We start from the raw sequence: 18,012 nt of genomic DNA, 5'->3' as shown, positions 1-18,012 counted from the left end.
TACGAGGAACAGTGTAGATGTTTCATCAATGGGTATAGGTTGACTAGATGGATCTATATCCATCCGATCTGCTGGTTGGTCGAATTCTCCAATTCTAACTCTATTTGCCTTCCTTTGCCTCCTTCTTGAACAAACTGTTGTTCAAGAAATGTGGCATCTCTACTTATCCCAACCTTTTGTGAAGTAGGCAAATAAAAATAATATCCAAAACTATCTTTTGGATATCCAACAAATCGACCTCTTCTCGATCCGGTCTCCAATTTATCGTTGTTCACTTTTTGATATAAGTCGGACAACCCCAAATCTTAACATGCTTAAGACTTGGTTTTCTTCCATGCCATATCTCATAAGGTGTGGAAGAAACCGATTTTGATGGAATCCTATTCGAATATATAAAGTCGATTCTAATGCAAATCCCCAAAAGGAGATTGGCATATCAAGATAGCTCATCATACTACGTACCATATCCAATAGGGTACGATTTCTCCTTTCAGATACACCATTCACCGTATGGCGTTCCTGGAGGAGTCAGCTGAGAAACAATGCCATGCTCTCTCAAGTATTCATCATATTCAGTACTCAAATATTCACCTCCACGATCTGATCGAAGAGCTTTAATACTCTTTCCTGTTTGATTTTCTACTTCATATTTAAATTCTTTGAACTTTTCAAAGGATTCGTGTTTGTATTTCATCAAATACAAGTACCCAAAACTTGATTTATCATCAGTAAAGGTAATAAAATAATGAAAGCCCCCTCTAGCCATTTCTTTAAATGGACCACATACATCATTATGTATTAGCTCCAAAATATTTTCAGCTCTTAGCCCTTGTCCAACAAAGGGTGATCTAGTCATTTTGCCCTGAAGGCAAGATTCACAAGTTGGAGTAGGCTCAGAGCCCAATGAGGATAAAATCCCCATTTTCTCCAGTTTTGCAATCCTATCTTCTGCAACATAACATAACCTTAAGTGCCAAATATATTTTGAACTTGAGTTGGTTTTCACCATGGCATTGCATTCATTTAGATTTCTATACTCTGGCCAGTGGAAACACTTTCTTACTGGTAATGGAAACACTTTCCTGTTGGTAATGGAAACACTTTCCTGTTGGCAGTAGAGACACTTTCCTTTGCCTTTATCAGCTTTAGTATTCCTTTTCTGTTTAGCTATTTTTCTTGGAAGGACCAGGAATCTGAGGTTTCTTTTTCTTATTGCCCTTCTTCTTGTTGGACTTTCCAGCAGAAGAAGATGCAACCAAAGCTACCTCTTTTCCTTTATTGCCTGGCATATTCTTTTGGGCAATAACCAGCATGTTGAGTAAACTAGCTAAGGTGCATTCCTTTTTAGTCATATGGAAATTTGTCACAAAATTCCCAAAAGACTCAGGAAGGGACTGAAGGATCAAATCTGTTGTAGTTGGAAATCCATGTTGAAGTCAAGATGTTCCAACTGCTCAATTAGCCGAATCATCTTGTGGACATGATCCCTAACATTCTGTCCCTCAGACATCCTCATACGGAATAGCTGTCTAGATATCTCATACCTAGCATTCCTGCTGTGCTCACCATACAACTCTTGTAGGTGAAGGAGGATCTCACTCGCACTCTGCATGTTCTCATGTTGCTTCTGTAACTCATTACTCATGGAAGCAAGCATGTAACACTTAGCTCTCATATCATGCTCCTTCCACTTGCCTAAAGTTTCATGTTCCTCTTGTGTGGCCTCTGGAGGTAAGGGACCAGGAACATTTGAATCTAGAACATATCCTATATGTTCAAGGTTCAAGACAAGTTTCAAATTTCTTAGCCAATCGCATGATTAGGTCCTATCAACCTATTGCGATCAAGTATGCTTGCAAGGATATTGGATGGTGGTGGTTGTTCTGTGCTCATTATTATCAGAAAATTAATTGCAGAAATAACCAGATTAATTAGTAAATGTATCATGTAATTAACCAAATATGATTATGGTCTTTTAATCAAATTGGTCCTCCCACTAACTTAGCGAATCCTACACTTCCAAAGTAGAAAACGGAAATCCTAGTTGGATGGATTTCTAGTGGGTGATTGAATTCTTATAATTCTATTGATCATCCTCAGGTACATCCATTATTGGAATTACAATAAACTATAAGTGAGCAACTCCTTGCCCATCACATCTCATGTGAGGTTCAACTTTGCTAGCCCCTAATGCTCAAAATCTCGTACATCCAATATTGACTTATCTTGCATTAGTTAAGTTGATCCCATTGAGCCAAGAATTATTCAAATAATTTTAATGTCCTCAGGTACATTCAATATTGGCCACCAAACCATTTACATATTTACAACATCTCATGCTTAACAATTATTCTTAAGAAAATCTCTTAAATTAATTGCATCTCATGCAACTATTTAAAATTTCTTAAAATAATTGCCCAATGGAGGGCTTATGTTATAATTACTTTAATTATAGCATTTCCAACTTAATCATTTGTTTGGAAGATTTTATAGCCATCCTAATTACTATTAAGGTCTCACTTTGCACATTATCCATTTAGCATGCATATATCATATAATTGCATACATTCCCATACATCTCATGCATTCATGGATAAGCAGGACATATGGTATGATCATGGACTTTTTAAGGGATTCAATTCTGAGCCACCAAGAATTGAATCAGGGCATTCCTAGGTGCATTTCATTCATTCATTTTACAAGAGTTGCTGAAGGAGTACATAATCAACACTTGATATTGAATTCCTCCCACTGGTCCCACCAATGCTCTTGACCTCCTTGAACTTCTTGCAATCCAATATTACATAGTAATCCTTGGCATACCAAGGCGAATTTACAAGAACTTAAATAAATGAAATTACAACCCAAAAATATTACAAACTTAATAATACATGCCCAAAATAAATTAAAATAAATTAATTAATTTACAATCCCAAAGAAACATAAAAGAAATAAATCCAATCACATTGGTCTTTTATAGTCCATGATCATCCATCATGCATATCACTATTTAACAATTAAATAAAACATACATACTTAAATTAAATTGAATATCTCATATTCAACTTAAAAATCCAGATTTGAATATGATTCAAATAAATTTAAAAATTCAGATTTGAATCTCATTCAAACAAATTTAAAAATTCAGATTTGAATCACATTCAAACAACTTCAAAAATTCAGATTTGAATCACATTCAAATATTTTTTAAAAAATCAGATTTGAATCACATTCAAATATTTTTTAAAAAATCAGATCTGAATTTTATTGAATCAATTTTAAAAAATCAGATTTCAATATGATTCAAACAACTTTAAAATTCAGATTTGAATCACATTCAAACAACTTTTAAAATTCAGATTTGAATCACATTCAAACATTTTTTAAAATTCTGATTTGAATCATAATTTAATTGTGTGATTAAAACAACTAATTAAACACTTTAATTAGTCAATGAATAGGCCTTAGATCATACAACAATTACAGAATTAAAAGCCAAACCTTGAACCACCCATGGAACCATTGTTGCCGCCACCAATGGTGGCTTCATCATGTGTAACGCCACATCTCATGATCCAACCAGCAATGAATCTCTTGATCTCATGATCAAACACACAATTAAATTATATAATCAACAATCTAAATGGCAAATATAGTGGCTCTGATACCAATTGTAGGAACAGAAGCGTGAAAAACACAAGATTATACCATTGAATTCAAAAATTTTCACCTAGGGTCACATGCACCATGCAAGATTTATTTTTATCTATTTGATTTCAATGATAAACAACATATTAAAACTCTTTTAATATGTTTTTGGATCTGTATTTGCCATTTAAGATTTTAAAATTAATCAGATTAATTTTAGAACCCTAGATTAAATCAAGAACGATTACACTAACCTCTTGATGTGCCGCGTGTCCGCGCTTTGAGATTCGTCTTCAGGACACCAGATGTTGTCCCTCTAGCTTGTCCACACCAAGAACACCTATGGCAGCCCTTGAACAGCTTCTAAAGCCTTTTCTATTAATTAGAAATTCAAGTTCTGCCTTTTAAGAGATTAGAGATGTAAACATGACACTAGAAACAATTTCTAGTGTTCTTAATTCAAGAGATTGATGGCTAATCTCTTTGAATTGATGAGAGATGAAGAGAAATAGCTGGAGAGGCTCAAAGTGGCGTGACAATTGAGAGCAGAGGCTGCTGGTTATGTTTTCTTTTCATAACCACACTTAAATAGCTAGGTTAACACATTAAACCCTAGCCACATGTCACCTTTTGATTAGCTCTAGGTTTAAGTGACCCAATCACATTGTGCCAAGTGTCAAACCTATATTTAATCTTGATTTTAATCATCTTACATGATTAAAAAAAAACATTTGGCAAGCTTATGTGTTATGCCATGTGTCACCATCTCATGGTGCCACGTGTCACACTGTGAAATGACCAAAATGCCCCTGTGTCTTAATTTTGAGTTCTTAACCCAAAATAATTATTTTCTTCTTCTAATTAATTTATATCAAATATAAATTAATTAATTAATCTCTATTAATTAATTTCTCATCAATTAAATTCATATTTAAACACTTTAAATATAAATTTAATTTATACTACACATCCAATAATCTAGATTTAGTTTCAAGTCATGCTAGAGACTTTGCAATTTAATTGCAAACCAAATCTATTTAATTAATCAATTAAACTCTTTAATTAATTAATTAAATCATATTTAAATAGGTGATAACTTGTGTATGTGTGTGACTTACTAGGCTCATCACTAATTGGCAATGAGACATGATATCAACTCTTAATATCATCAGAACTCTTTCTTACGATAAATGATTTCTCTAAATCATTTTATGAACCTCATAGACCATGGTTAACACCTAGCATAGCATGCCATGACCACCCAATTAGTAATAAGATTTACCTTAAATGAACCTATAATCATATGTTACCATGCACTAGAATCTCTCTGTTACAAAATCCCAACTCAAGCCGAGTCATGGTTTATGTCAAACTCCATTTGCTATGAATATTATGTTCTCTTTTAATTCCAGTTCTTGATTAAAAGATTTTTCTCATCGTAAACTCTTTTCAATAAATCTATCTGTCTGCCAGAACTTGAAACATCAAGAACAATTAAATGAACATAGGATTTTATCTCTATTTACTTAGAGGAACAGATTCCTTCTTGATCAACACCTACCTCCATATATAACTAGCAGGAGCCAACACATGCCCATATACCCATACATAGTACAAGTATGAAAGCAGTATCAAACTCAAACTACCTATATACAAGATAAGCTGTGCTATCTCAGTCTAAAGATTATATGCCTCGATATGATTTATGACAAAACATTGACAAGAGTAAACTCCATGTGCTTGTCATAAGTGTCACCGTTAGTGACCTACTTATCATTTATAAGTGCCTATCAAGTTTGTTATATGGCATGAGACTCACCATTCCATCTTATTTATATCTCATATAAATAACTTGGGAACAAACATAAATACAATCTTTCTTGATAAGTCATGTCCTTATTATGAAGTATCCTAGATTGTGAACCTATTTATGATACTTTGTGCTAGAAATATTGTCACTCATATTCTTAACAACTTAAGAATAATATTTCTAACAAAATATCAATGGACCTTTTCTATTACACATAAATATATTATGTAAACGGAAAAGTGGAAATGCCTTTTATTATTAAAATATGTACAAGATACATACTAAATGATATGCTCTAGGGCATACTACTAATAGTAGACAGGCAGGAACAGAATTACAGTTGACTGACAGAAGACTCATAGAGTGTATGCAGCATGTCATGGGGCCTATGCCTAGACAGTGGATGAATGACTACATATTACCTCGGATGGAGGGTTTGTCGTGGACTCAGTTTGTGGAACTGTTCATCAATCGGTTTGTGCCAGAAAGCTTCAGGGATCAAAAGCAGTGGGCCTTTGAGGCCTTAAGACAGAATGGCAGGTCTGTAGATGAATATGCTACAGAATTTCTGGAATTGAGCAGATATGCCCCTACAGCAGTAGCTACAGAGACTATGAAGGTGAAGAGATTCCTAAAGGGGCTAGACAGGAGGTATGCAAACCTGGCCATGATGTCTGATCAGTCATTTGATGTGGTAGTTGATCGAGCCAGACAGATAGAGATTAGCTATGCTGCGGATGACAGCGGAAGAGTAAAGAAAAACAGAGCAGAGGGTTCTTCAGGTGTTCCCCAAATGAGTACTCCAGACAGTGGTGGCCAGAGTAATTACAGAGGAAAAAATAGGAACAAGAAGAGTGGTTTTAGACACAAACCTCGAGGGTTTAGACCTGGATACGGATCCAGCAGTGGTCATAGTTCAGGGTACAGCAGTTCTGGGTCTGGTTCAGGATCCTCCTTGGCACCTTGTGCACAGTGTGGAAGAGGACATTCAGGACCTTATTTGATGGGTTCAGGAGTATGCTTGTGTGTGGCCAACCGGTCACTTTGCTAGAGAATGCCTCGTTTTGATGAGCCACGAGATGGGGTCACAGGTTCTTGCAAATGTTCCTCGCGATTGTATCCGGTACTTCCAACATGGCAGTGATCGATTCGATGGCAACAGGGCCGAGGTCAAGGGGGACGTGGATTTGGAGGCAGATCAGGAGGTAGAAGTCAGTATCAGGGTTCTGCCACTCAGGGTAGGGGTCAAGCTCGGGTTTTCACCCTGACCCACCAGGATGCTCAGGCTTCCAATGCAGTTGTGGCAGGTATTCTTCTGGTCTGTTCTTATGAGGCTCGCGTTTTAATAGATCCGGGTGCTACGCACTCATTTGTCTCCCCTGTGTTTGCCATGAGGTTGGGTAGAAACCCTACAACTTTAGAGTGCCCTTTGTCAGTAGCTACCCCACTTAGCGACAACATAGATGTAGATATGATTTTTCCGGGTAGCCCAGTAGTAGTGGATGGAAAGATCCTCCCAGCAGACTTGGTTCCTCTACCAGTAATGGATTTTGATGTAATCCTGGGGATGGATTGGTTGTCAACTCACTATGCCATTTTAGACTGCAGGAACAAAAAGGTGTATTTCCACATACCTGGTGTGGAAGAGTTTAGCTTTGATGGTGACAGGAGCGTGGCTCCATATAATTTGGTGTCAGCAATTAGTGCTAGAAAAATGTTGAGGTGTGGATGCCAAGTGTCACGACCCAGGGATGGGGTTGGGACGTGCTTGTTCAACCAGCTACGCACTGGGGTGGAAACTTCGTGTCCCACATCGGAAACGGGAAGAAAAGATTTGGGCCATATATGTGGGAGCCTTCCTCACCTGGTCAGCGCGCTTTTGGGAATGAAACCTCCCAAAGGACAAATCCGTAAGGCCCATGGGCCAAAGCGGACAATACTGACTGGAGACGGATTGGGCTGTTACACCAAGGGTATTTGGCATTGGTGAGAGATACATCTGTAGAAGGTGTCAACATGGAAAATGTTCCTGTTGTCAGAGAATTCATGGATGTCTTCCCTGAAGAGCTTCCAGGGTTGCCACCAGAAAGGGGAATAGAGTTCTGCATTGATGTTGTTCCGGGTACAAACCCCATATCCATGCCACCTTACAGGATGGCCCCAGCAGAATTAAAAGAGTTAAAGGAGCAACTACAGGAGCTGTTGGACAAAGGTTTCATACGTCCGAGCACTTCACCCTGGGGTGCTCCTGTTCTATTTGTGAGAAAGAAGGATGGGTCATTGAGGTTGTGCATTGACTATAGACAGCTGAACAAGGTGACTATGAAGAACAAGTATCCACTTCCTCGGATCGACGATCTGTTTGATCAGTTCCAAGGGGCTAGATTCTTTTCCAAGATAGACCTGCGATCAGGCTACCATCAGTTGAGAATCAGGAATCAGGACGTGTCCAAAACGGCATTCAGGACAAGATACGGTCATTATGAGTTCTTGGTGATGTCTTTTGGACTCACTAATGCACCAGCAGCCTTCATGGACTTGATGAACCGGGTGTTCAAGCCATTTTTGGACCGTTTTGTCATCGTATTCATAGATGACATTTTGGTATACTCTCGAACCGAGGAAGAACACGTGTGGCACTTGAGGATGGTGTTGCAGACGTTAAGGGAGCACCAGCTATATGCCAAATTTTCAAAATGTGAATTTTGGCTAGAAAGCATCTCATTCTTGGGACACGTGGTTTCTAGTAACGGCATTCAAGTGGATCCCAAGAAAATTGAAGCTGTAACTGATTGGCTTAGGCCTACAACAGTCACTGAGGTGCGAAGTTTTCTGGGCCTAGCTGGCTACTATAGGCGTTTTGTGCAAGATTTTTCCAGGATAGCAGCTCCCCTAACTAAGTTAACCCGGAAGAATGTTCCATTCATTTGGACAGATGACTGTGAGGAGAGTTTCCAGAAGCTTAAGGAGTGTCTAACCACTGCCCCTATGTTGACACTACCTATGAGTGGCGAAGGATATACCGTGTACTGTGACGCCTCTAGAGTTGGCCTAGGGTGTGTTTTGATGCAGAATGGAAAAGTAGTGGCTTATGCTTCAAGACAGCTGAAGAGGCATGAGCAGAACTACCCCACCCATGATTTGGAAATGGCGGCTGTAGTTTTTGCACTAAAAATCTGGAGACATTACCTATATGGTGAAGTGTGCGAGATATACACCGACCACAAGAGTTTGAAGTACATCTTCCAACAGAGGGATTTAAACTTGAGACAGAGGAGATGGATGGAGCTTTTGAAAGACTATAATTGCACCATCCAGTACCACCCTGGGAAGGCCAATGTAGTGGCAGATGCTTTAAGCAGAAAATCTTCTGGCAGTTTGGCACACATTTTAGTGGAGAAGAGACCGTTGATTCGGAAGTACATGAGTTAATGGATCAAGGTTTAATCCTAGATCTTTCAGATGAGGGGGTATTGTTGGCTCATTTTTTAGTGAGGCCAGACTTGAGGGACAGAGTTAGAGTTTCCCAGCACAGAGACCAACAATTGATGAAGATTATAGAAAGAGTACAGCAAGGTGAAGGTGGTGAGTTTGGATTTGCCAATGATGGCGCCCTAGTGCATGATTCGAGGATATGTGTGCCCAATGTAGACAATCTCAGAAATGAAATCATGCAAGAGGCACACTATACACTGTACAGTGTCCACCCAGGCTCCACCAAGATGTACCATGATGTGAAAGATAGCTATTGGTGGAATGGCATGAAGAGAGACATAGCAGATGTAACACCCCAAATTTTATTATTTATGAGTATTTTTGATATTTTAATTTTATTTAAATTTTAGGAATTTTTTTGACATTTTTCGGATTTTAAAAATCGGGTTCGATTTTCCGAAAATATAAACTTTGATGATTTTTAAAAATTAATTTAAAGACCACGTGGCAAAACTAAAAATATATTTGGAGTCTACGTATTTTTCTGAGTTTTACGGAATTTTTGGACCTCGTTTTCGGTCCCGAGGCAGAGTAAAAAATTCAAAATTTTGTATTTTGAATCGAACCCGCCGAATCGAACCGGACCGGATCGGACCGGTCGAATCGAACCGGCTCCCTTTCCTTTTTCTTCTCCCGCGCGCGTCGTCCCTCTCTTTTCTCTTTCTTTTCTCTCTCCTCCTCCTCCTCGCGCGCTGCCGCTCCAGCTTTCCCGGCCGATCCGGCCACCGATTGGACCGGGTCTTGTGTCTAAAATCATCTACTCGAGAGCTTTCCATAGACACCAAGAACGCCAAATCCATCGAGCGGTTTGTCCGATTTTTGCTCGGGAAGATTTTAGCCCATTTCGACTTTTGGGCTAGATTTCTAAAACCGTGAATCCACGAGGAAACCGAGGCCACCAAAGACGCTCCATTCGTCGAGAGCTTCGCAACGACATAAATTTTGAATTTTTCCGACAGTTTTTGGTGGGTCCCACGGAACTCGCAGTGTAATTTCGAGCATTAAATGAGCTTAGAAAATTAGAAAAATTTATGTGCTAACCCCGTGTTATGGGCTTCGTGTAGGTATCCTCGATTCGCGAAATTCGGCGATTGGCCGGTTCGCAAATTTGGGCGAACGGACCGTGACCGGAAAAGTCTCCGAATTGGGCCGAGGTTTTGGCTAGCCCCCCATTGTCAGACGTCCCGAGCGCGTCCCCGAAGTCGGAATCGGCAAAGGTAAACCCGAACCTTACTTTTTCGTAATTTTCTAGTGCTTAAATAGGATTAAAAATCCATAAAATATTCGTGGTAGCTTAGAAAATTACGATTCTTTTGCAATAGCTTAGTAATATTGCTAAGGACCATGGGCAAAGTTTTATAATTTTTAGAGCTTGTTTGGGCGCTTTTTGCAAAAATGATCAATAATAAGGACTAAATTGAAATTTTGCGTATTGTGATGGATGATTGATTTGATGGGCCTGGGAGGGGCTGTGTGATATGATTGAGCTGATGTATGGATTGTGAGTATAGAAGTGCGTTTTTAGCCCTTTTGCAGGTTGTGTAGGTCCTAGGTATAGGGGAGACTCTGCCGGATTTTCGGCACGACTTAGGACGTAATTGGTCTTTTTCTTTGTTTGTATTGAGTCCGACTGGATTAAATAACTGTAATATGATTGTCGTGAGCGATGCCTTTCTTCCTCCGCCCACCGCCACAGTAATTTGTCGTCAAGTCCGTGAGTAAAATATTAATTTTAATTGTAATTTCGATATTATTATATGTTCAAGATGCCCATGCATCACTATATGCATATATTTATTTAGTTAAACTCTAGGCACGATTTATGTTGCATTCATAATCATAATATGCTATGGATGTTGTTGTGGTAATTTGGAGCAAGCATGCGTGCGTTGGCGTGCGTGTGATGTGGTGTGGACTATGGATAGGACGGGTAGTCACGGCTTGAGTAATTCTGGGACCGTTCCTTCGAGGGGTAGTCACGGCTTGAGTAATTCGGGACCCTCGATTTGGTTATTAAGTGGAAGTCCGAGCTTGAGTAATTACCGGCACCAGGTTGGATTTAAGAGAGTCAGATAGGGGATCACCCCATATGTTATGATTGATACTACAGGTGTGTGAGTGCTCCAAATTACCTTTTGATGTTATGATGTGAAAATGATGTGGATGTTGCATTTCATTCCACAAAGTTGCATGAGTTTTAGATAGTTATAGAGATTATGGTTAAAATTGATATTTTACTCTCGAAGTCGAACGCTCACTCTGTTCAAAAATTTTTACAGCCACGGGAGGATATTTTGTTGCAGGTTAACTCGCTTTCTACTTCGCAGGTTGTTTATCAATATTTGTGTAATTTTAATTACTCCTAGAATTTCTGCATGTGTTAGCAGTAATTATTTGAATTTGGTCTGTAATATTATATTCATGTTGGACCTGTAAACTTAATATTTTAAGTCTGTTTTGATGGATTGGATGAGGGAGCTGAGCTCCCATTTATTATTATGTTGATGAGTATGTGGAGGGTGAGCTGAGCTCCCCAATTGACTATATATTGTGTTTACAGGTCGGGTGAGTCGAAACTCCTGTTGGTAAGTCCATTTTATGGCGGACTCTGTCCGTTTGTTTTCTTGAAATTGGGCCCAAATGGGCCTTAGAGTTGGGTTAATGAATAGTTAAGGCTTACTACGGGCCTCGGGGCTTTAGGTGGCCTGTGTCCTAGTGAAGTCCGGCCCATAGGTTGGGTCGTGACAAATGTGGTATCAGAGCTTAGGCTCCAGATTCTTAGGGAATGTTGTCTAAAGTGTTGGGAAGAGTCTAATAGGAGTCACATGCGGAAAAATAGGGTCCATATTCGTCTTGCATTGTCGTCTTTGCTTCTAGTTTCTGCTTCATATATTGTGTATAAATATGAGTTTATAGAGCTGTGCAATGTGCAGTTTTGAATTTTGTGGGCTAATGCTGCTGAATTTCAGGAAAATGCGTAGAAGGTGAGAGGCGCCATCGCACGAGAACCGATGTGCTCGACGAGGTGTCGGACAGATGAGGCGCCGCCAGGAGGCGGGGTAGGAGGACTAGAGCTGCTCAAGTAGAAGAGCAACTACCCACAGTTCAGGAACAGTCTTTCATGGCACAGGGTCCCATGGACCCCATGGCGCCTACTCTAGCCGGGTGCAGAGAACCATCGACATGATGGCTCAGTATATGGTCCATCCTCCACAGCAGCAGCAGTCCACCGCACCAAGAGGGGAACCGTACAAACAGATCATAAATTTTAAGAAGTTGGTGCCTGGTACTTATGATGTGTCAGACGATGCATATCGGTTTTGGATTCTCGCATGTGCAGAAATGTAATTGCTGACGGATAGAAGATTGCGAGAGTGTATGCAGCACGTCCGGGGGCCCATGCCTAGCCAATGCATTAATGACAACGTGTAACCCCGGATTGAGGGTTTGACATGGGCTCAGTTTGTGAAACTTTATCAATCGGTTTGTGCGTAAAGCTTCAGAGATCGAAGCGGTGGGCCTTTGAGGCCCTAAGACGTAATGGCGTGTCCAGTAGATGAATATGCTCTGCAATTTACGAATTGAGCAGATATGCCCCTACGAGTAGCTACGAAACTATGAAGGTGAAGAGGTTCCTAAAGGGGCTTGACAGAGGTATGCGAACCTGCCATGATGTCGGATCGATCTTTTGATGTAGTGGTTGATCGAGCTGCAGATTGAGATTAGCTATCTCATGATGACAGTGGAAGAGCAAAGAAAAATAGAGCAGAGGGTTCCTCAGGTGTCCCTTCCATGGGTACTCCGGACAGTGGTGGCCAGAGTAATTACAGAGTAAAAGGGTAGGAGCAAGAGAAGTGGTTTTAGACACAGACCACGAGGATTGCACTGTGGTACGGATCCAGAAGGGTAACATTCAGGTACAGCAGCCTGGTCCGTTCAGATCCTCCGTGGCACCATGTGCACAGTGTGGAAGAGGTCATTCAGACCTTGTTTGATGGGATCAGAGTATGCTTCTGTGTGGCCAACCGGTCACTTTGCTAGAGAATGCCCCATGTTCACGAGCCATAGATGGGGTCACAGTGGTTCTGCGCGAATGTTCCTCACGATTGTATCCGGTGCTTCCAACATGGCAGTGATCGATGTACAACAGGCCGAGGACAAGGGGGAGGTGGATTTGGAGGCGGTCAGAGGTAGAAGTCGATGTCGTGGTTACGCCACTCGGGTAGGGGTCAAGCTCGAGTTTTCACCACGACCCACGGGATGCTCAAGCTTCAAATGCGATTGTGGCGGTATTCTTCCAGTCTGCATTCTTATGAGGCTCGTGTTTTGATAGATCCGGGTGCTACGCACTCATTTGTCTCCCCTGTGTTTGCCATGAGGTTGGGTAGAAACCCTACAACCTTAGAATGCCCTTTGTCAGTAGCTACCCCACTTAGTGACAACATAGATGTAGACATGGTATTTCCGGGTAGCCCAGTGGTAGTGGATGGAAAGATCCTCCCAGCAGACTTGGTTCCTCTACCAGTAATGGATTTCGATGTAATCCTGGGGATGGATTGGTTGGCAACTCATTTTGCCACCTTAGACTGCAGGAACAAAAAGGTGTATTTCCACATACCTGGTGTGGAAGAGTTTAGCTTTGATGGTGACAGGAGCGTGGCTCCATATAATTTGGTGTCAGCAATTAGTGCCAGAAAAATGTTGAGGCGTGGATGCCAAGGGTATTTGGCATTGGTGAGAGATACATCTGTAGAAGGTGTCAGCATGGAAAACGTTCCTGTTGTCAGAGAATTCATGGATGTCTTCCCTGAGGAGCTTCCAGGGTTGCCACCAGGAAGGGAAATAGAGTTTTGCATTGATGTTGTACCGGGTACAAACCCCATATCAATGCCACCTTACAGGATGGCACCAGCAGAATTGAAAGAGCTGAAGGAGCAACTACAGGAGCTTTTGGACAAAGGTTTTATACGTCCGAGCACTTCACCTTGGGGCGCTCCTGTTTTATTTGTGAGAAAGAAGGATGGGTCATTGAGGTTGTGTATCGACTACTGCATACCGAACAAGGTCACCGTGTGAAGAACAAGTATCCATTTCCTCGGATCGATGATTTGTTTGATCAGCTCCAAGGAGCTAGATTCTTTTCCAAGATAGACCTGCGATCAGGCTACCATCAGTTGAGAATCAGGAATGAGGACGTGTCCAAAACGGCTTTCAGGACAAGATATGGTCATTATGAGTTCTTGGTGATGTCTTTTGGACTCACTAATGCACCAAAGACCTTCATGGACTTGATGAACAGTGGTGTTCAAGCCATTTTTGACCGCTTTGTCATCGTATTCATAGATGACATTCAGTATACTCGGACCGAGGAAGAACACGTGTGGCACTTGAGGATGGTGTTGCAAACGTTGAGGGAGCACCAGCTATATGCCAAATTTTCAAAATGTGAATTTTGGCTAGAAAGCATCTCATTCTTGGGACACGTGGTTTCTAGTGACGGCATTCAAGTGGATCCCCAGAAAATTGAAGTCAGAATCGATTGGCTTAGGCCTACAACATCCACCGAGGTGCGAAGTTTTACGGGTTTAGTGGCTACTATAGGCGTTTTGTACAAGATTTCTCCAGATAGCGCCCCTAACTAAGTTGACCAGAAGAATGTTCCATTCATTTGGACAGATGATCGTGAGGTGAGTTTCCGAAGCTTAAGGAGTGTCTAACCAAGGCCCTGTGTTGACACTACCGTGAGTGGTGAAGGATACACCGTGTATTGTGACGCCTCAGAGTTGGCCTAGGTGTGTGTTGATGCGGAATGGAAAGGTAGTGGCTTATGCTTCAAGGCGGTGAAGAGGCATGAGCGAACTACCCCACCCATGATTTGGAAATGGCGGTGTAGTCTTTGCAATGAAAACTGGAGACACTACTGTATGGTGAAGTGTGCGAGATATACACCGACCATAAGAGTTTGAAGTATATCTTCCAACAGAGTGATTTAAACTTGAGACATAGGAGAGTGATGGAGCTTCTGAATGACTATGATTGAACAATCCAGTAACACACTGGGAAGGCCAATCTTGTAGAAGATGCATTGAGCATAAAATCTTCTGGAATTTTGTCGCACATTTCAGTAGAGAAGAGACAATTGATTCAGAGGTACATGAGTTGATGGATCAAGGTTTAATCCTAGATCTTTTAGATGAGGGGTATTGTTGGCTCACTTTTCGGTGAGGCGGACTTGAGGGACAGAGTTAGAGTTTCCCAAAGACAGAGACCAACAATTGATGAAGATCATAGAAAGAGTACAAAGAAGGTGAAGGTGGTGAGTTTGGATTTGCCAATGATGGCGCCCTAGTGCAAGGTTCTAGGATATGTGTGCCCGATGTGGACAATCTCTTAAATGAAATCATGGAAGAGACACACTACACACTTTACAGTGTCCATCCATGTTCCACCAAGATGTACAATGATTTGAAAGATAGCTATTGGTGGAATGGCATGAAGAGAGACATCGCAGACTTTGTGTCCAAGTGCTTGACTTGTCGAAGGTGAAGTTTGAACACGAGAGACCGTCGGGGAAGCTGCAAGAGCTCCCTATCCCGAATGGAAGTGGGAAATGATCACTATGGATTTTGTGGTAGGTTGCCTCGTACCACGCGAGGATATGATTCGATATGGGTAATTGTAGACCGCTTGACCAAATCACTCACTTCTTACCAGAAAGACTACATACTACGTGGCACAGTATGCCCGCTCTACATTCGAGAAATAGTCGATTGCATGGAGTTCCGCTTCCATAATATCCGGCAGGGCCCCATTCACTTCGGTTTTGGAGAAAATTGCAGGAGGCACTTGGCACACAGTTGAACTTCATGACTTTCCACCCTCGCAGACGGACGATTGAAAGGACAATCCAAACACTGGAAGACATGCTTCGCATGAGTGTCTTGGATTTTGGAGGTCAATGGGATGAGCAGCTAGCTTTGGTGGAGTTTGCCTATAACAACAGTTATCACTCCAAAGATAGGGATGGCACCCTATGAGGCACTATATGGAAGAAAGTGTAGGTCTCTCCGTGTTGGGCGTAAAATGGGGAAGCAAGGGTGCATGATGTAGACCTAGTGCAGTACACTGCAGAGGTAGTTCCTTTAATCGAGGAACGATCGAGGACTTTTCGATGAGAAGAGTTATGCAAACCCTGCACGAAGGGATGTGGAGTTTGCAAAGGCGACTATGTATTCCTGAAGGTATCTCCAATGAAGGGAGTCATGAGATTCGGAAAGAAGGGCAAGTTGGCACCTCGGTATATCGGACCTTTTGAGGTTACGGATAGAATTGGAGCAGTTGCCTACCGGTTGGAGCTACCACCCAACCTTTCTCACGTTCATCCCGTGTTTCACATCTCCATGCTCAGGAAATACATTCCCGATCCTTCTCATGTATGTGCAAAGGATGTGATAGAGCTAAAAGAGAACTTGACATTTGAGGAGCAGCCTGTAGCCATAGTGGACTACCAAGTGAGACAGCTGAGATCCAAACAGATCCCTATGGTTAAGGTTTTGTGGAGGAGTCAGTCAGTGGAAGAGTGCACCTGGGAGTCAGAGCGGGACATGCGTAGCAAGTACCCTTACTTGTTCAATGCATAATCATGTGTTTTATTCTGCCTTGTGTAAAAATTCGAGGACGAATTTTCTGTAAGGGGGGAAGAATGTAACACCCCAAATTTTATTATTTATGAGTATTTTTGATATTTTAATTTTATTTAAATTTTAGGAATTAAATGGAGATTTTTTGGATTTTAAAAATCGGATACGATTTTCCGAAAATATAAACTTTGATGATTTTTAAAAATTAATTTAAAGACCACGTGGCAAAACTAAAAATATATTTGGAGTCTACGTATTTTTCTGAGTTTTACGGAATTTTTTCGGAATTTTTGGACCTCGTTTTCGGTCCCGAGGCAGAGTAAAAATTCAAAATTTTGTATTTCGAATCGAACCGGACCGGATCGGACCGGTTGAATCGAACCGGCTCCCTTTCCTTTTTCTTCTCCCGCGCGCGTCGTCCCTCTCTTTTCTCTTTCTTTTCTCTCTCCTCCTCCTCCCTGCTGTCGCTCCATTTCTCGGCCAAATCCGGCCGATCCGGCCACCGATTGGACCGGGTCTTGTGTCTAAAATTATCTACTCGGCGAGAGCTTTCCATAGACACCAAGAACGCCGAAATCCATCGAGCGGTTTGTCCGATTTTTGCTCGGGAAGATTTTAGCCCATTTCGACTTTTGGGCTAGATTTCTCGAAAACCGTGAATCCCACGAGGAAACCGAGGCCACCAGCACGCTCCATTCGTCGAGAGCTTCGCAACGACATAAATTTCGAATGTTTTCGACACCGGTGTGCGGGGGGTCCCACGAAACCGCAGTTGTAATTTCGAGCATTAATTGAGATCATAAAATTCTGAAATATTTCTGTGCTAAGCCCCGTGTTATGGGCTTCGTGTAGGTATCCTCGATTCGCGGAATTCGGCGATTGACCGGTTCGCAAATTTCGCCGCATGCACTGCGGACCAAAAAAAGTCTCCGAATTGGGCCGAGGTTTTGGCTAGCCCCCCATTGTCAGACGTCCCGAGCGCGTCCCCGAAGTCGGAATCGGCAAAGGTAAACCCGAACCTTGCTTTTTCGTAATTTTCTAGTGCTTAAAATAGGATTAAAAATCCATAAAATATTCGTGGTAGCTTAGAAAATTACGATTCTTTTTGCAATAGCTTAGTAATATTGCTAAGGACCGCGGGGCAAAGTTTTATAATTTTTAGAGCTTGTTTGGGCAGTTTTTGCAAAAATGATCAATAATAAGGACTAAATTGAAATTTTGCGTATTGTGATGGATGATTGATTTGATGGGCCCAGGAGGGGCTGTGTGATATGATTGAACTGTTGATGTATGGATTGTGAGTATAGAAGTGCATTTTTAGCCCTTTTGCAGGTTGGGTAGGTTCTAGGTATAGGGGAGACTCTGCCGGATTTTCGGCACGACTTAGGACGTAATTGGTCTTTTTCTTTGTTTGTATTG

This window comes from Hevea brasiliensis, chromosome 4 (assembly GCF_030052815.1).
Source record: "Hevea brasiliensis isolate MT/VB/25A 57/8 chromosome 4, ASM3005281v1, whole genome shotgun sequence".
Lineage (NCBI taxonomy): Eukaryota > Viridiplantae > Streptophyta > Magnoliopsida > Malpighiales > Euphorbiaceae > Hevea > Hevea brasiliensis.
The sequence above is the reverse complement of the archived record's forward strand: the minus strand, read 5'-3'. Positions refer to the sequence as shown.